Source organism: Anser cygnoides, chromosome 38 (assembly GCF_040182565.1).
Source record: "Anser cygnoides isolate HZ-2024a breed goose chromosome 38, Taihu_goose_T2T_genome, whole genome shotgun sequence".
Taxonomy (NCBI): Eukaryota; Metazoa; Chordata; class Aves; order Anseriformes; family Anatidae; genus Anser; species Anser cygnoides.
Window position 1 is genome coordinate 493,280 of NC_089910.1, and position 19,419 is coordinate 512,698.

Below are 19,419 nucleotides of genomic sequence, written 5' to 3' on the forward strand. Positions count from 1 at the left end.
GGGGCTTGACTTCAAGGTAGGATTTGAAGATGGGGATTAGAACACTGGATTCTTTCCAGGGTGAGGGACAGCACTTAGAGTAGTTGTAGGGTTTAAGGTTACTGTTCAGAAATATTACCAGGACATAACATGAATGCTATCTCACTGAGCTTTTTAGCAGAATCAGCCTAACCTGAACCCCTCTCACTTCTTCAGAATCTTTCCTTTCTGTTAGCCAAGCCCCACTTCTCTCTCCCAAATCTCCCACCTTTATTCTCCCAGCTTTCCCCAGCCTCCTCAAATGTGTCATCCTTTTGGGGGCAGCTTTCCGATGGCCTTTATGACCTCAGAGGCTCTGCCTCCCTGCTGTTGGCCAGCCAGGGGCTGGGACAGAAGTGACCTCACAGACAGCATCCACAGGGCTGTTGTGCTCAGGAGGCCTCTTCCCAGCCCCCCCAGGAGCACCGGGTGCAGGGGATGCCCTGCACAATCCCTCAGGTACTCTGCCTGCCAACCAGCTCATGCTGCAGAAGGCGTTCCACAAATCCAGAATAATGTTTCCTCTGTGGGATCTTCTGGTCCTTCAGGACACCCTGGAAAAAAAAAGCCACCTTTGTGTGGACAACTGAATCAACACCTGAATGGGCATTTAAGGGAAACATTGAGAACTTGGCAGAAAATTATTGTATGAGCTGAAAAATTCATCATATCTGACACTACTTCATTCAGGTGCTTTCCCAGGGCATATTACCCTCAAATGGTATTCACCTTGAGACTCTGTGTTTCCCATGGGATTTTATGGCATCCCTGGGGGACAGCTTATGGTACTTGTGATCACTTGGGTTCAGCTCATGACACCAATACTATGGGTAGTCTCATATGGTCAAGGCAAACATGGACTTCAGAGGTAGTTTTTGGCGTCCCTCTGTGGAAAATCAAGCCACCTGTGTGACCTAGGGTGAGAGCCCAGTTCTGGGAACAGTGATTGAGAGGGGCTGCTCTGGGACAATTGCCCTGGGGCAGCATCTGCCAGAGTGTCCAGAGAACAAGGGCCCATACCAGCCCCTGCTCTGCTGGTCCTCCCTGTCTCTCCCAGGAGACCAGACCAGACCAGACACTCTCCAGCTCTCTACACCTCCCTGTCCTCTCCTCAGCCCAGCACAGCCCAGCAGTGCAGCCCAGGCTGGACTGGCCCCAAAGCAGCAAGTGGAGAAGTGGAGGGCAGTGGCAGTGTCCCTGCTGCTGCCATCTGCAAGAGATTCCCATCCCCCAGTAAAAATATTAGCACAAGTAAAGCAAAGCAAAAATAAAAAAAATACAGACAAAAAAATAGCATATGGACCTGTAATAAGTTATATTATGTGTGATATGCAGAAGAAGGCAGGCAGTTTATTACTTATTAAAAACAACCAGTCATCACTTTCCACACTGCATCCTTGAGGTCCTGCTTCCTCAAGTTGTGGATGAGAGGGTTCACTGCTGGAGGCACCACCGAGTACAGAACTGCCAGCAAAAGATTCAGGGAGGAGGAAGACATGGAGGGGGGCTTCAGGTAGGAAAATGTGCCAGTGCTGATGAACAGGGAGACCACAGCCAGGTGAGGGAGGCATGTGGAAAAGGCTTTGTGCCTGCCCTCATGGGAGGGGATCCTCAGCATTGCCATGAATATCTGCACATAGGGCAACACAATGAAAACAAAACACCCAAATGCTAAAATGGCACTAACCACAAGAAGCCCAACCTCTCTGAGGTAGACATCTGAGCAGGAGAGCTTGAGGATCTGGGGAATTTCACAGAAGAACTGGTCCAGGGCATTGCCTTGGCAGAGGGGGAGGGAAAAGGTATTGGCAGTGTGCAGCACAGCATAAAGAAAAGTACTGCCCCAGGTAGCTGCTGCCATGTTGACACGTTCTGCTGGCCATGATTGCCCCGTAGTGCAGGGGTTTGCAGATGGCAACGTAAAGGTCATAAGCCATGAAGGTGAGAAGATAAAACTCTGCTGCAAGAAAGGCAACAAACATAATGACTTGAGTAGCACAACCTTTGTAAGAAATGACCCTGGTGTCCCACAGAGAATTGTCCACGGCTTTGGGGACAGTGGTAGTAATATTGCCCAGGTCAAGGAGGGTGAGGTTGAGGAGGAAGAAGTACATGGGGGAGTGGAGGTGGTGGCTGCAGGCTATGGTTGTAATGGTGAGGCCGTTGCCCAGGAGGGCAGCCAGGTAGATGCCCAGGAAGAGCCCAAAGTGCAGGAGCTGCAGCTCGCGCGTGTCTGCGAATGGCAGGAGGAGAAACTCATTGGGGAAGCTGCAGTTGGACACTTGCTGCCTCAGGGCACGCAGGCCTGCTCTAGGAAAAGAAAAAAATGACAAGTTAGGCAGACATTTCTGAGCAAAACCCCATCTTCCTCTCACAGAAATGACCGTTCCATGAGCTGAATGAGGAATGATTCAGCTCGTTCAACAACTCTCCCAACTGGATGACAAAATGCCTGACAGGTTATAATGGAGCTTGGACACCTTCTTCCCAAGAAGACACCCTCAGGGCAGGACCCAGCATTCCATGTCGGAACAGAAGCTTACACCACCTGCACCTCAGACAAAGAAAGTAGGAGAACCACACACAGGTGGAGAAACAAGAAAGAACATCACAATGTTCCAACGAGCTGACAGAGAGAAAGGTTGATGGGCATGCAGGGAAATCTTACGAAGCTTGCATTCCACTTATGGAAGTGACACTGCAGGGCAGGTATTCTTGATCAATACTCTTAGCCTCATCATTGTGTCAACTTGCAAGACTCAGGCTCCTCTCCTCTTCTGGAGGTCCAGATGAGGAGGAGGTGGCTCATGCCCTAAAGCCCCTGAGGGCAGAGGCTGTGTGTGCTGGGTGGCAGAGGAGAGCAGGGGGTTGCTGCAGAGAAGGTGTCTGCACAGCAGGCCCGGCAGGGAGCGCCTGAATCCCCCCTCCCTTGGTGTTTCAGGCAGCAGCTCCTTCTCCCTCCCTGCCCAGGTCTCTGCTGCCTGGAGCTGTCCCTGCTGGCAGCTGCTTTCCTTTTCCCTCGTCTGTGCCCTGCCATTGCTCACAGACCATGTCCCACCTGCTGTGTGCTCAACTCTGCCCTGCAGACACCTCCAACCCGAGGGCACTTTTTGAGGACACGTCCCAGTGTTAAGAGGCCAAGGAACAGCTCTGACCTGCCCTAACTGACCTTAATGGTAGCACCTTCTCTTAAGGTACAGCAGGCATTGATCTTCCCTTTCAAGATTCTTCCCTCCAGAGATATTCTGGGGGTGCTGTGGCACTGTGAGCAGCCTGCCCCAGGCAGAAGCCTCTGGGTACCAGCAGGACCCTGCCCTACCCTGGCTTTCTGGTCCTTAAACCTGCTACTTCTCCCCGCGGAGCCCTGGGCAGCTCCCCGGGCAGGCTGAGTGCTGAGCCTGGCAGGCGGCAGAGGCCCTGCCCCGGCACACAGTCCCTGGGGGCACAGCAGGGACCCTGCTCTGCACCACAGCCCTGGGCATCCCTGCCTGCACCCTGCCTGCACAGCCTGCAGCCATCCCCGCAAGGAGGAACCCTCATGTCCTGTCCCTCTGAGAGCTTTGGCAGGTAATCCCTGCTCTGGAGCTTGTCATTCTCCTCTTATCCAAAGAAACTCTGAGAGTCCTCCTGAAAAATGCCATAGGCTGTGGGATTTGCCAGCAACTCTGCAGATGGCACCAGGAACAAGAGCTGTGTTGCCCTGCAGCCAGAGACTTACCCTGTTCAGGGCTGGGAAGATTTCTCCTGCAGTGAGATCTCAACAGCCCCCCTCCACACTGTCTTTAACATCTCCCTCCCTTCTCCCAGCCACCCTTGTCCCCTGCAGGCAGTGTCCCCAGCCCTGCTGCGCTGGGCAGAGGAGCTGCTCATGGGCAGAGCTGTCTCTCTGCAGTGCTGCCCGCTTGCCAGGAGCTCCCCTTGGGTCCAGGAGCCCCGTCCAGCTCAGCAGTGGAAGGAGATCTTCCCCTGGGCCTCCAGGGGAATCGACTTTGAAACTGACTGAAGCAATCACTGATGATCCTTCCCTCTATTTGGGAAAGAAATTCTTTTTCAGCACTGGCATTCCTCATATCAGAAAAAGTATGAGGTCCAAGAATCACCTTGCTGTGCCCTGGTTTTAGGCAGGACACCCAGGCAAGGACAGGGATCTCCCTTTCCCCTGCTGAGGGAAGGGTTTCAGCTGAGTCAACCAAGGCATCCCATTCTTTGCAGTCCGGAGGCTAGAAGGGGACTCAGCTCTCTCCTTAAACACCCCCAGGGTCCGTGATTTTACCACCTCCCTGGACAACCCATTCCAAAGCCTGACTACTCTTTCTAAGAAGAAATGTCTCCTAAATATGAACCAGAACCTCCCCTGGCACAACTGGAGGCCATTCTCTCTAGTCGTATCCCAAGAATACCAAGAATTGCAGTCGTATCTGCAAGAAGAGGCTGACCTCCATCTCCCCACAACTTCCTTTCAGATAGTTTTAGAGAGCAATAAGGTCTCCCCTGAGCCTTCTCTTCTCCAGGCTAAATAATCCCAGCTCCCTCACCCGCTCCTCATAGGACTTGTGTTCCAGGCCCTTCATCAGCTTTGTAGCCCTTCTCTGGACACGGGCCTCAATGTCCTTCTTGTAGTCAGGGGCCCAAAAATGCACACAGTACTCAAGGTGCGGCCTCACCAGAGCAGAGTACAATGGGATGATCACCTCCTTGGTCCTGCTGGCAAGACTATTCCTCATACAAGGCAGGATGCCGTTGGCCTTCTTGGCCACCTGGGCACACTGCTAGCTCATGTTCAGGCAAGCGTCAACCAGCACCCCCAGATCTTTTTCCTCTTAACAGCTTTCCAGCCACTCTGCCCCAGCCCCTTTCCTGGGGTTGTTGTGGACAAAGTGCAGGACCCCTTACTTAACCGTGTTGAACCTCATCCCACGTGGCCAACCTATCCAGGTCCTTCTACAGGACCTTCGTACCCTCTGGCATATTGACACTTCCCCCTAACTTGGTGTCATCTGCAAACTTACTGAGGGTGTGTGGCATAATGACCACATGGACACCAGGGTTCCTTTAAGGATCAATAACTTCAACTACCTGTATTAAGGACAGGCTCCCTTCTTATATCATTAGCTCTACAAGTGGTACTCTTCCGCTAACTATTCATTGGTTAACAACTTTACCCGGCAACAGCAAACATTAAGCAAATTCCATGTCTTAACTGTTGGAGAACAAGCAGTTTGAGACAGCAAGGTGTCTCATGAATCACTCATTCTTTGTTCCTTCTAACTTGTTTACATTCCTCATGGCCTCATCGTTATGAGTCCGATGTTACCATCAGCCACGGGGCTTGTTGACCCCCATGGCAATACTCCCACAAGAGTGCACTCAATTCCCTCATCCAAATCATCAATACAGATATAGAAGAGGATGGGGCCCAACACCAATCCTTGGGTGTCGTGTTAAGGGGTGTAGCCAATTAACTGTTACTAACTGTTAACTGTTAACGTTAGGTCAGAGGTTGGACTAGGTGATCTTGGAGGTCTCTGCCAACCTAGACAATTCTGTGATTCTGTGATTCTGTGATTCTGGGTCCGGTCTGATTCAGGTTACTGAACTATCATGGTCACTGATTCACCAACAACATAGCACACCCTCACTCTAGTCACGTTCAATGAGAACTGTCATGGCTAGGAACAATGCAATTAAGTGCAATTTATTACAGCAACAGGTACACAGTTTTTTTGGATTGCCAGCAATAAATTTGCTGGCAAAAATTAAAAATAAATTGATAAATAAAAAAACAAAATTAAAATAAATTGATAAGTAAAAAAATAAAATGATCCCAGAAGTCAGAAAGAATCCTTCATGATGGTATCTTCTCTAACATCCCCTTTCTCTTAAGCCAATTTATATTATTTTCTATCTTTTAGGTAGAGCTTGAGTGACTCTAGTCAAGCATATCTTGGTTATGATTGGTGAAAAGTTTTCTCGCTTTCGTTTAAAGGTACAGGCTCTGAGAAATTCAGAATGCATGCTCAGTGAGGGGTGGTCACACCTTGCAGGCAGGTAGCTTTTGGGATGGAGGTGTGTTTTGGTATTATAATGATATTATAATGAGCAAAAGTTCACTAGAGTACAGCATTTTGTCAAAAACATGACAGATTGTTGGCTCAGGGTAGCAAATGTGCAGCTTATCAGTCTTGGTGTGCACAAGACCAGTCAAGTCCCCATCTCTCCACAGAGCCTATCCAAGGTGTCTCCACTCCACTCTACGCTCTGTACTGTTTCTTAGAGTCAGCACACCAGGCTCCCCTAGTGCGATAGTATCTAAGGTTGAAGGCCTAGGGAACGCTTAGTTAGTGCAGCTACACTCCAGCCTTGAAAGCTTCTTCAATGCTGTACATTTTCTTTAAAATGTGAATATTAGTTTAATTTTCCTAGTTACTTTAGGCAATTACACCACACTGGGGAACACCACTGGTGACCGGTTGCCAGTGGGATTTCACTCCATTCACCACTACTCTCTGGGCCCAGCCATCCAGCCAGTTTTTAAGCCAGCAAAGAGTGTAACTGTCCAAGCCATGGGCTGCCAGCTTCTCCAGTAGAATATTGTGGGAGACTGTGTCAAAGGCCTTGCTGAAGTCTATCTAGACTACGTCAACAGCCTTTCCCTCATCCACCAGGCAGGTCACCTGGTCGTAGAAGATGAGATGGTCCCATCTCCTCTTTGAAATCTGCCAACAGGCTGATCAGATCCTCCACCCTCTTGCACCTCACACAGGCAGTATCTCTGCCACCATTGGTAGCAACAGGCTCAGGCATTCCCTTCAGCCAGAGAGCTGAAGAGCTGCATTTTGGGGCAGGCACTTGGTTGAGGTTGGCACAGTCTTTTTGGTGACAGCTTTCTGTCTGGTGGAGGCCATGGCTGGGTTTGCAATCAGAAAAGCAGCCAATAGATGAGCCAGTATCCTGAGTGGGGAGGGATTCTCCACCCTCCCTGCTCACCCTGCATGCACACACTGCTGTGCAAACCGCTGTGCCATGCCCTGTCTGCTGTGCCACATGCTGTTTGCCACCCCCTTTTCACCGCACGCCTGGTCGTTCACACTCCTCAAGGGGCTGCCTTAGTATGACAGAGGGGGGTTGCTTCTGTCTCCACCCAAGTCTCATCAGCTGCCTTTGTGAGGGCTGCCGGGTCCTGGTGGCTCCCTTGGCTGCCTTAAGTGGCCTCAAAGAAGAAAACCCCTCTGCAAGCCATGATCCCCCTCTCCGCTGCAGAACACATCTGCCCTGGAGCCAGTTGCCTTGGCGACTGACTGTAAAAATGGCATCTATGCCCAATTTAAATGGCCCGCTGCTGCCACTTCTGCCTCCACTCACACCTTATCAGTATCATCAGGAAGCCACATGCCATGTGGAGGTTCTTGTGAAGTCACTGGTACCTGAGTAGCTAATAGGCCAAAAGCAGGCCAGTAACTTGTGTAGGTCGTTATGAGTTCACTGGTGCCTGAGGAGCTGGTAGGTCAGGAGAGCAGGCCAATAGCTCATGTAAGAGTTTGTAAGGTCACTGTTGTCTGAATACCTGACAGGTCAGGAGCAGGACTATGACAGATGTAGATGCTATGTAGATGCTGCACCTGGAGTTGGGTAGAGGACAGAATCATAAAATATCCTGAGTTGGAACAGACCCCTAAGGATCAGGATGTCCAACCCCTGGCTCCAGACAGAACTAACAAAAAAAAAAAAAAAAAGTGTCTGAGAAAATTGCCAAAATGCTCTTTGAACTCAGTCAAGATTCATGCTATGACCACTTCCCTGATCCAGTGGCCGACCGACCACCCTCTTGGTGAAGAACCTCCTCCTACGGGCCAATCTGAACATCCCCTGATGCAGCTTCATGCCGTTCCCTTGGGTCCTATCCCTGGTCCTATCTCTGCTGATCTCTCTAGAGATCAGCAGCTCTCCCTCCACTCCCCCTCAAAAGGAAGCTGTCAGCTAGGCCAGCAGCATGCCCATGGTCTGTAAGAGCTTATGGTGTCACGTCAACAATAGCCCCCCATGGCCATGAGGCTCAGTGCAGAGCAGAAGTGTGCAGTCAGAGGGGCGTCAGGAGGATGGGAGCCTGCCCCGTGACTGCAAGGCCGAAAGAGCAGCCCCTGCAGCCCTGGCTGGCACAGTCAGGGTGCAGGAGTCTGGGAGGCACCGCAGGGTCGTGCCTGGGCACGGGGCCAGGAGGAAACCACCGCCTTCCTGCCCGGGCGCCATGTCACGTGGGCTGCGGTTTGTGCACCTGCAGTGGCAGGCAGGCTCCAGCTCCCGACCCGCCGCGGGGAATAACGGCCCCTGGGTGACACGCTGAGAGCCAGGGAGACGCCTGAGGCTCTGGGCTGCAGCTCTGCTGCCAGGGCAGGCCCTGGACCAGCTCTGGCTGCTGCCAGGACCCCACAGGAGGCTCCCTGGGGAGGGACGGGCCAGCCAGCGCTCCCGGCATGGGGCTCGGGCCCTGCCCAAGGGCCTTTCCCAGCTGCTGCTGCCAGCACAGCGGGGGCTGTAGCAGGGGCAGGGGCTGGGCCCTTCCCAGCCTGACACAGCCCCGCTGCAGGCCCAGCCCCGTGGATCCCATGGCGCAGGGACGGCCGGACAATCGCACCTTGGGCTCTTGGACGCTACAGCTCAGGAGATGCTCCGTGCTCGTGGTCCCCATAGCGGGCTGCAAGGGCTGTCAGACCCATCTGCCCCCACACCCAGCCCTACCCCACGATGATCTCCCACCGCAGTGACGTGAGACCCGCAGCGGAGCCGTCCCTCATATATGGTCATGAAGAGCGCTGGAGAAGTTCATTGGAGAGCTGGGCTGCGTCGGAGGGGAGATAAGTGCCGATAACGTCTAAAAAGGTGCCTGCTGCTTCGATTGGCTCCTCCTGCAGCTGGGACAGCATCTGCACAGATATATTGCCCTCCCTTCGTTGTCATTGCCTTGTGGGTCCCCAGGAACTCCAGCAGCAGGGCCATGCTGTGAGGACAGGAGCCTCAGGATGGGGACAGAGGAACTCCTGTCCCCTTGGGTGCTGTGGCTGTTCCTCTGGGTGCAGCTGTGCAGAGGTAAGTGCCAGCTCCCTTGTCCCACAACCTGGGGCCAGCAGGCAGCAGTGGGGTCATTAAGATCTCTCTGAGAGTGGGGTTGCTTTCCAGGTACTACTAAAATGAGAAGCAGAAGGTTCTCAGTCTCTCAGCCCTGTGCTTTAATCTGTGCCTGTCTGAGTGGGAGAGGATAATCCATTTGCACAGCTCCCGTGATTATTGCAGCCCATGTCTGGCTACAATTTTAGACACCTTGTCCTTTGGTACTCTTTTGGGACCCCTTGTTCCCCAGTGCTGTGTCACCGGATCTGGAGGAGGCCCAGACAGTGAGAGTGACACTCAGCAATCTCCAGGGCACAGCCAATGCCTGGGGTGCCCTGGTGGGGTTGTGTACTGCTCCTTCCCCTGGGATCTGGGGAAACACTGACCACAGGAGAGCAGGTTGTTCCCCATAGAGAGAAGGGGACTGGGGCATCTGCACCCAGAGGTGACAGATAGGTTTCCTTCCTGGGGACATGGCCAAGCACACAGGCTAAGCTGACAGCAGGGATGAGGAAGGGCCATGGGGTGGGGGGGGGGGATCCTTGTGATCAGCTCAGTGTCCCCTGTGCACACAGGAGGTCCTGGGGCTGGTGGTGGGTTTTGCAGAACTGTAGGGGTTGGAAGGGACCTCAAGAGATCATCGGGTCCAACTCCCTGGTTTGTTAGGTGTCTGGGGCAGGTGATAGACAAGGGGAGGTGAGGGCCTAGGGAGATGGGACTGTTCAGGAGGTGCTGGGCTGGGGAGGAGCAGAAGCCCTGTGAAGGGCTGGGGCTGGTGTACCGGTGGGCAGGGCCAGGGGGCCACTGGGGTAGGAGTAGGTGCTGAGGGCTGTGGGGCAGCAAATGACCCAGGAGTCCTGGAGCTGGGTACCCTCATCCCAGCATAGCCCATGGGGAGAGGAGGGACCCTCCACTGCCCCTGGGACAGCCCGTGGGTACAAGGCTCCCACCCTTGTTACTCTGCCTGGGCGGGGGGCACTCACAGACCCACAGTGTGGGGTTCGAAGCTCTCCTGACCCTTCCTGTGTTTTGTGTGTGTTTGAAGAGGCTGCAGAGGTGAGGCTGGCGGATGGCGGCAGGCGCTGTGCTGACAGAGTGGAGGTGAAACTGCAGGACCAGTGGGGGACCGTGTGTGGTTATTCCTGGGACATGGCTGATGCTGCAGTGGTTTGTAGGCAGCTGGGCTGTGGGGTTGCTTTCAAAGCTCCTCAGTATGGATACTTTGGGCCAGGGTCTGGCCCCATTTGGATGGATGTTGTTGACTGTAATGGCACTGAGTTTGCCCTGTCTGACTGCACACATGAAGGGCCAGATAAAGTTTACTGCTTACCCAGTGAGAACACTGGAGTGATGTGTTCAGGTAAGGGTTGACCCCCTTCCCTACCTCTGGGACCAAGACAGTTGTAAGGGACCAGTCTGTGCACTCTGGAAGCAATAGGTGGACACCAGAGCATGGGACAACATTGCTAGTCCCGCTGTCAAGCAGAGACTGGTTTTGCTGCTGTCCCCTATTAGTGGGGAAGCCCAGTGGAAGCCCACGTTGGGTGCCTACAGACTGAATGGCCTCCAGGGTGGGTAAGCACAGCTTGGGCCTGTGCCTGAAGCTGGGAGATGAATCCCCTCACCCTGTACTGCAGTGGCTGCTAGTTCACAATTTTCTCCTGCTCACCCGGGACCTGTCTGGCAGGGACCAAGACCAGGTCCCCACAGCAGAGCCATTTGAGTGTGACTCACATGGCCATGGCCACCCACAGCTTCAAGGACGGCTGTGAGAGTGCTGGGGACCTTTGGGACATGACCTAGCAAACATGAGTCCCTCAACTGAAGCGAGGACCCCCTGGAAACAGTTTTTTTTTTTTTTCTGACAGATCAAAGGGGTTCCTCAGCCTGGCCTGAGCCCAGTGAGGCAGAGCAGGCTGCAGCAGCCCCCAGTGCCTGGGCCTTTTTTCCTGGGCCCACATCCTAGAGGTGCTGCAATGCTAGGGCCACGGCTGGGCAGCCCAGGGGCTCCGGGCAGCAGCATTTTGTCTGAGCGGTGCCTGCAGCTGGAGGCTTGGAGAGAGGGCAGCCCATGGGTGCTGGGCTGGTTTCTGAGGATCAGCAGAGGGGCCCTGACCTGTTTGTGTCATCGGCACTGTTGTGGTTTAGTCCGACTGGCAGCTAAACACCACACAGCCGTTCGCTCACCCTCCCCCCTCACTCTCTGGGATGGGGGAGAGAAACGGGAAAGTGAAGCCGGTGAGTTGAGATAAAGACAGTTTATTAAGACAGGAATATAATAATAACAATAATAATAATAATAGTGATAATGATAATAGTAATAATAATAATAATGTGTAAGAAAACAAGTGATGCACAATGCAATTGCTCACCACCCGCTGACCGATGCCCAGCCTATCCCCGAGCAGCCGGCCCCCCACCCCGGCCAGCCACCCCTATATATTGTTTAGCATGACGTCAGATGGTATGGAATACCCCTTTGGCCAGTTTGGGTCAGCTGTCCTGGGTCTGTCCCCTCCCAGATCCTGCTGCACCCCCAGCCTGCTCGCTGGCAGGACAGAGCGAGAAGCCGAAAAGTCCTTGGCCTGGTGTAAACACTGCTCTGCAACAATTAAAACATCAGCATGTTATCAGCGCTCTTCTCATCCTAATCCAAAACATAGCACCCTACCAGCTACTAGGAGGGAAAATTAACTCTGTCCTAACTGGAACCAGGACAGGCAGTGTTTGCTCCAACTCAATAACTACCGATACAGTGTCCCTGGTGTGCAAGGAGCTGGGCTGTGGGGAATGAAGGGAACCAGGAAACAACCTCAGTCTATGCCAAGCTGTCTGGCACTGCGTGGCTGGATCATGTGGAGTGTGGGAAGAGCAACAGCTCCTTCTGGCAGTGTCCCTCTGCTCCCTGGCATCCGCAGTCGTGTGATGACCTCCGAGAAGAGACCCACATCACCTGCAATGGTAAATCTGAGCCATCAAGACACCAGATCCTCTTCTCCACTGGGCATGGTCAAATGCAGAGAAGGAACCCAGAGGGGCTTTGACTTTCTGCATTAGGCCCTGATGCTTCTGGTGGCATAAAGGTGACTTCAGTTCCTAAAGCCACTCAAACCCACCAGCAGCCCCCATCCAGACTGCAAGCAGCCCCTGGAGGAGGCAGAGGCATCTCCAGGAAAGGTCTCAGAGGAGACTGAATGGGGCTTGCGGGAACCCCCTCTCCACGGACAGCCTCCTGCTGCTCTGTGAACCAGGGACAATGTGGGGCTGAGCAATCTGGTCCCCATCCATTCCCCCTCAACCCCCAGTGCCATGAGCATCCCCTGAATGAACGGGGTTCTGCTGCTGTCCCGACCCAGGCAGCATGGGGATGTGTGAGCAGAGGTTAGCCCTGCTGTCTCCTGCACGACCCCCAGAGCAGTCCCCTCAGCCCATCTTCTCTTTCTTTTGGGACATGGACAGAAAGGCCGCAGGTGGCTGCATGCCCCAACTCCACGAGGTGCACAGGTAGGGAGCTGCCCCTGCACGTGCCCCCCTCACCTGGCAGGGCTGTCCCAGTTGTCCCGGTGCCATGGGAGGTCACTCCCAGAGAGGGAGAAGATCCGTGCCGTGGGAGGTGAGGACGGCTACTCAGGCAGAGTGGAGGTCTGGCAGCGTGGCGCCTGGGGGACGCTTTGTGACAAGGCCTGGGACATGCGGGATGCCCAGGTGGCATGCAGGCAGCTGGGCTGTGGCCCCACGGTCTATGCCCTGGGCCAGGCTGCCTTTGGAGAGGGGACGGGCCCCATCTGGCTATGGAGTGCGGGGGAACGGAGCTGTCTCTGCAGGACTGCTGGGCCCAGCCAGGAGACAGCGGTGCCTGCCAGCATAAGGGAGATGCGGCTGTGCATTGCTCAGGTGAGCAGTGGGGCTGGGAGACATCACTGGGGGCTTGGCAAAGAGCTGGCTTGGGCGTCTGCCCTGCTGATTCCTGGCATGGCCCCAGATTGTTCACAATCAAGAGTGTCCCTGTAGAGTGGGAGGCTGTTGGCGTGTGGGGAGCAGCCTCTGTGGGGCTGGATGTCCCAGCACATGCCCTGGGCTGCCTGCACTGTCCTGTGAGCAGCCCAGAGCAGTGGTGCTGTGCCCTGTCCCTGCCACCCTGCCCAGCCCCGCAGGAGGGACAATTCAGGTGGCACATGTTGGGGCCGTCTGCCAGGGAGGCTGCCTGGTACCACAGCCCCAGCCTCTCAGCCTGGCTCTCCTTCTGCTCCCCTGCAGCTGCACCCAGGACAGCAACACCCCCCCCACAAGCAGGTAAGTTGTCCTTCCCCCGGGGCTGGGTCTGCCCATGGCCAGGCTGTGACCCACAGCCAGGGGAAGGGGCTCCTTCCTGGGCTTTGAGACTCTCAGGAAATCGAGGGAGCTGGGGGAAGTCTGTGACGTACTCAGAAAGGTGGGAGCTGCCCCATCATCCAGCTCTGTCCCCCCAGTCCCTGCTGCCTTGTGTGGTCAGGATTGGCATGTCCCACCCCTAACCTCTCCCAGGCCTGATGCTGCCCCTGCCATGTTCCTGCCCATGCAGATCCCCCCCGGGGCCCTCTGACCACCACCAGTGAGAGACTCTCGGTGCCTGTCATCATCTGCATCATCCTGGGGGCCCTCCTCTGCCTGCTCCTGGCCCTCCTGGCTGGGCAGGTGCGAAGCGCCAGGGCTCGGCGCAGAGGTGGGTCCTTCCCCAGTGGTCCTGGGGGGGGGGGGTGCAGATGTCTCCTGGCAGGTCTGGGTGCGCTGGGGGTGTTGGTGTCCTGGGGCACAGAAACAGAGCTATGTGCTGCCTCTTGCCCCATGTGCTGCCCCACTGACTGACAGATCATGGGGCACCAACATCAAGGAGTGGAGAGAGCCCAGACCCTTGGGGCATCAGTCCTGGGGTGAGAAGAGAAATGTGAGAGCAGGGCTGGGGGAGACGGGGAGGATGCGCTGCTGGCAGTGCTCTGGGCAGCACTGGCAGGAGGAGCGTGGGGCAGCAGGGTCCATCACTGTGGTATCAGCCACCCCCCAACAGGGCACGGGCTGTGCTACTGACGCTTGGGGCAGAGATGGAGGAGCTCTATGGGGAGGGGAAATGCAGGAGCTGGTGCAAGGTCTGCACTGGGATGTGACCCAGAGACCAAAGGGGCACAAGGGCTGTCTCCAAAGGGATGGTGCGAGGCTGACGCTGCCCCAGACCATCTCCATGGGGATGCTGCCCTCCCCGGGGTTGTGGCTGCAGTGCCAACACAGCACAGTGGGGCTGTGCTGTGGGGACAGCCCTGTGCTGGGCCAGGGAATGGGGCTGGGGGAGCCCAGTGGGTTCCCGTCCCTCTCTGCCTATCCCCAGACCAGTCCTGCCTCTGTCCCCAGGCTCCTGAAAATCTGGGGAGCCCTTCCCTGAGGCCGTGTATGAGGAGATTGCTTACAGCCTGGCGTGGGAGTAGCAGGCGAGGTTCAGTCTCCCAGGTGGGTGCGGGTCCCTGCAGGGGCACATCTGCAGGGCCCCTTCTCACTGCTCCAGACCAGGGCTGTCCCCTGCAGCTCCTGCTCATGGTCCCCGCAGTGCTGGGGCTTCAGTGTCTGTGGGAGAACATCCAGTGGTGCTGGGCCCAACAGACAAGCTTCCTCCCAACCAGCTCTGCCCATCCCAGAGGGGACAGCCCCCCTCTGCCTGGCCCTGAAACCTGGGGAAAACCAAGGTCTGAGTGAAGGGACTGTCCCAGGGCAGCTCTGGGAGCCCCTCTGAGAGGGGGCTGGTCCCAGGGGAGAAAGAGGTTCTCCTCCCCACGCAGTCCCAGCTCTGCGGGTGCCAATCCCCAGCAGTGCTGACCATGAGCCAGGGCAGCAGGGTTCACCCCACAGTACCCACTGCAGCTCTCTGTAGGCTCCTTTTCAGAGGCGTCCCTGACCCAACTGCAGCTCCACCCCAGTCACCATGAGAAAGAGGAGGGTCTGGGGTCAGACACAGGAATTGGAGGGGGAGGGGGAAGAAGTGCTCCATCTCTCCTCCCTGCAGACAGACAGACAGCAGTGTCACCAAGTGACACATTCATCAGAGCTGGAAGGATGAAGGCTCTGCTGTGGCCTGACACCAGCAGCGTGTCAGCCCTGTGTCCCCGCACACCCTCCCATCCTCTGTTCTGCAGGACGTCTCTTCTCACTGCCACCACCTGCCCTCTCCTTTCAGATGTCCCTGTACTGCCCGGAGGTGACCCAGCAGATGGCTATGATGATGCCGGGGAGGTTTCTGACCCTGGGGAAGATCCTGTCCCTGGGCAGGGGGACTGGGATGTGCCCGGGATTCCAGAGGAGGGAGATGGGCCCAGGGATGCAGCCACAGGTGAGAGAGCAATGCAGCACTGCCACTTCCTAGGTGACAACCCCAGGGCCAGGCAAGTCCAAGAGACTGACTTCTCGACATGGAGAACCTGCCCTGGGAGATTTCCTGGGGGCTGGGAGAATGGGTCTAATGTCTCAGGGCTGGCGAGGAGGAGGAAGGTGATGTACAGCCCCAAAGGGCTCCCAACCACATTAGCCTGCCTTGATGTTTACAGGGGGAAGCCTGCGCTCCCAGAGAAGTGCTGGGGACCCTGGAGCTGAGGGAGACACCTTGTCCCCTTTCCTGGGGACCTTGATGCTATGATGATGCTGAAGAGGTGTCCCCGGCATGTCCCCACGAGGACACCCAGGATGTGTCACCAGAGCCCCATGCACAAGGGCCCCAGAGCCCCAGGCCAGCAGAGCCCAGCCCTGCCGAGCAGCTGGGTGCAGCCGGGAGGGAGGAGAGCTCAGTGCCACTGGGAAAGCCCTGAGCACCAGGGAACGGTCTCCCTTTTCCAGCAGGCAGCAGACACACATGGGTATTTCCCCTCTTGGTATTCCCCTCTTTTTATGCTGTGTGTATTTCTTCATATTTAAAACCTCTGGGGGCTTTCCCTAGAGCCCTTGCTTCCCTGCCCAGGTGTCAGGGTGTCTCCCTGAGGCTGATGGAGGGGAGCAGAGCTCAAAGATGCACTAGAGGGGAAGCGGCACACCTTGGGGCCAGCAGGATCAGGATCAGGCTGTGGGGCTGCCAGAGTCCCTTGTCCCTGGACACTACTCCTTCTGACAGAGACATTTCCATCCTGCCAACCACAGCCAGTTTCCAACCAAAGTGGCTCTGTGTGAAACCCCATGATGGGGGGCACCTTCTGCTGCCTTGGGCCCTCATTGAGCCCAAGGATGCCTGCTCAGCACCCATGGGCACAGAAACCTCTCCTGCAGGAGCTGAGTGGGGAGAAGGCTTGGACCCTTGGGCAGGATATGGTATTCAAACTGCCCTTCCTGCTCCTGCTGTTGAGTTCCCACCGCCCTCCAGCTCTTCCCCAGCAGCCTCCTCTGCTGCAGCCTGGGAGGTGCTTTTGATAGTGGGGTGGTAGGCTGCAGGGGGTACTGGATGGTCTGGAACGTCTATTTGATCCATTTGGGTCAGCCGTCCTGGCTACGTCAGGGACACCTTCCTCTAAATCAGGTTGCTCAAAGCCCCATCCAGCCTGGCCTTGAACGCTTCCAGGGATGGGGCACCATCCCATAACTTCTCTGGACAACCTGTTCCAGTGACCCACCACGCTCAGAGTAAAGAATTTCTTCTGAATATCTAACCTAAATCTATCCTCTTTTAGTTTAAAGCCGTTACTCTTTGTTCTGTCACAATACTCCCTGATAAATTATCTCTCTCCAGCTTTCCTGTAGGCCCCTTTTAGCTACTGGAAGGTTGCTGTAAGATCTTCCAGAGTGTTCTCTTCTCAATTTCCCAATTCTCCCCAGCCTCTTTTCATAGGATGGGTGCTCCAGCCCTCTGACCATTTTTGTGGCCCCCCTCTTGCTCCAACAGTTCCATGTTCTTCTTACGAAGCCCCAGAGCTGAACACAGTACATTAAGTGACACTGAGCCATTGACCACAACTCTTTGAGTGTGACCTTCCAGACAATTCCTTATATCCACTGAGTGGTCCGTCAGATCCATGTCTCTCCAATTTAGAGACAAGGATGTCACATGGGATGTGTCAAATGCTTTGCATAATTCCAGGATATGAAGTACATTGCTCTTCCCTTAACCACAAACACTGTAACCCCACTCCAGAAGGCCACCAGATATGTCAGGAACTATCTGCCCTTAACGAAGCCATGTTGGCTGTCACTAATCACCTCTTTGTTTTTCATGCACCTTAGCAGAGTTTCCAGGAGGATCTGTTCCATGATCTTGCTAGGCACAGAGGTGGGACTGGCTGGCCTGTAGTTCCCTGGGCGTGCATTTTGTTCCATTTTTAAAAGTGGGGGTTATGTTTTCCCTTTTCCAGTCAGTAGCAACTTCACCAACCATTTATGACTTTTCAACTATGATGAATAGTGGCTTTGCAAATTAATCTGCCAGTTCCCACAGGACTCTGGGATTCATCTCACCTGATTTTATGGATTTGTGCCCCTTCGGATTCCTTAGATGCTCTTGAACCTGATCTTCTACAGTAGGTGGTTCGTCATTCTAACGAGGCATGCGGCTGCATGCTTCAGTGTCTCTGTATTCCTCCCAGGTTACTTGCCCTTGCTTCTTCTCTCTGTAGGCTTCTTTTGGCTTGTTTTTTGTGTTTGAGTTTGGCCAGCATCTCCTTGTTCAGCCATGCAGGCCTCCTGGCCTTTTTGCCTGACTTCCTCTTTGCTTGGATGCATCACTCCTGAGCTTGGAGGAGGTGATCAGACTTGGTGGAGGGGACTGGACTAGATGATCTTTCAAGGTCTCTTCCAATCCATACCATTGTGTGATTCTTTGATTCTGCGAACCTTGAAGAATAGCCAGCTTTCCTGGCACTAGATAGTTCAGAGTAAATGAACTCCATCCAAATGAACTCCAAATGAACTGGGTCCAGCCAGGCCCAGTATACTGGACAAAAGCTTTGTAGTTGGAAAGGAGGGTTGAGGTAGACAGGCTGATCCTCCAGGAATGATGGGTCTGGAGCAAGGCAGTGGGTGTCCCTGTCTCAGTCCAAGAAGATGCAAGGCAAGGCGAGAAGAAGACTTGAGATGCAGCCAGAGGAGCACAGCTGGAGATGGGACGTAGAAAGCCTCAGCTCTTCTCAGACAGAGGGGCCTGTGTTGTTGGAAGCTGAAGGGAGCAGAGAAATTCACATGTCCTTCCAGACAGGATTCCTCTTTCCAGCATGGGAGGTGCACAGGGGCTTCTTCTGGTAGCCAAGGGCAGCAGGTGTCCGTGACTCCTCCCAGCACTGTTGGACTTCCACTGCAGGAGAAGAATTTCTTCTGCCTCTGCCCTAGCTGGAAAGGCAGGAGAGGGAGGCCCAGTGGACATGTTTTTTCCTTGCTGCTGCTGCTAAGGACAAGAGATATGCATCCCAATCATCTTGGGAGCCTCACACTGAAATGCAGGTGAACAGGGTCCATGTTACACTGAAATGTAGGTCCATATCCAAACCTGATATGTGAACTTCTCAATTTGGTGTTGATATTCAAGGAAGAGGAGCACTCTTTAGTCAGCAGCTAGTAAGGAAGTGAACATCAGCTGTCACAGTCCATGTCTTTTCTACCTCCTGCTGCCATTTCCTAAAGGGGACAGTCACCTTGAAGGCCTATGTCATGCTTTTCTGATCGATGCAGAGGCTTCAGATGACCAAAGGCATCATAAATGGACACAGAAAACAATGTCCAGGCTATACCATCTATTTTTATTCACAGACTCTCATCTACATGGTATCTCTCCTCCAGAGCTGGACCCCCACCATGGGCTCCATCGGCTCAGTACTTTGGAAGCTTGGTTGTACATGTTACACCTGGGCCATTTTCCAAGGTGGGGATGGAGAGAAGTTCCTTTCTTCTTCATGCCTCCCACCTGGCTGTACCCTCTGGAGAAAATCTCAGCTGATGAGCTAGAGGCCTCAGAAAAAAATTCTCTCTCCAGAAACCTTCAGAGAAATATCCCCATCAGTGTTCATCCAGCAAAGATCTGCATGGGTTGTGTTTGTTGAAACTTGAGAAGCAGACAGTCCTAAACTTGTGATCTCTGGTGGGCTAAAGCAACCCTGTGTTTCAATTCTTCTCTCCTTTGTGTTGAGGAAGAATGCTGCCAGCTGGCACTGAGCAACCCATGTTCTTTATAAGGAAGCATGTATGTATTTATACATATAAAGGATCTACTAGATTATGTTCTATTCGTTGATATTCCTCATCAGACAAGGGAAGAGCTACTGATGTCATCTACCTGGACTTCTGTAAGGCTTTGGTATGGTCTCCTGC

At 54.4% G+C, this 19,419-nt stretch overlaps 1 pseudogene; it reads right to left on the reverse strand.

Moving 5' to 3' along the window:
- Window positions 1–1,378: 1,378 nt before the first annotated feature.
- Window positions 1,379–10,865, reverse strand: LOC136788520 (olfactory receptor 14A16-like; annotated as a pseudogene).
- Between the last annotated feature and the right edge of the window lie 8,554 nt (window positions 10,866–19,419).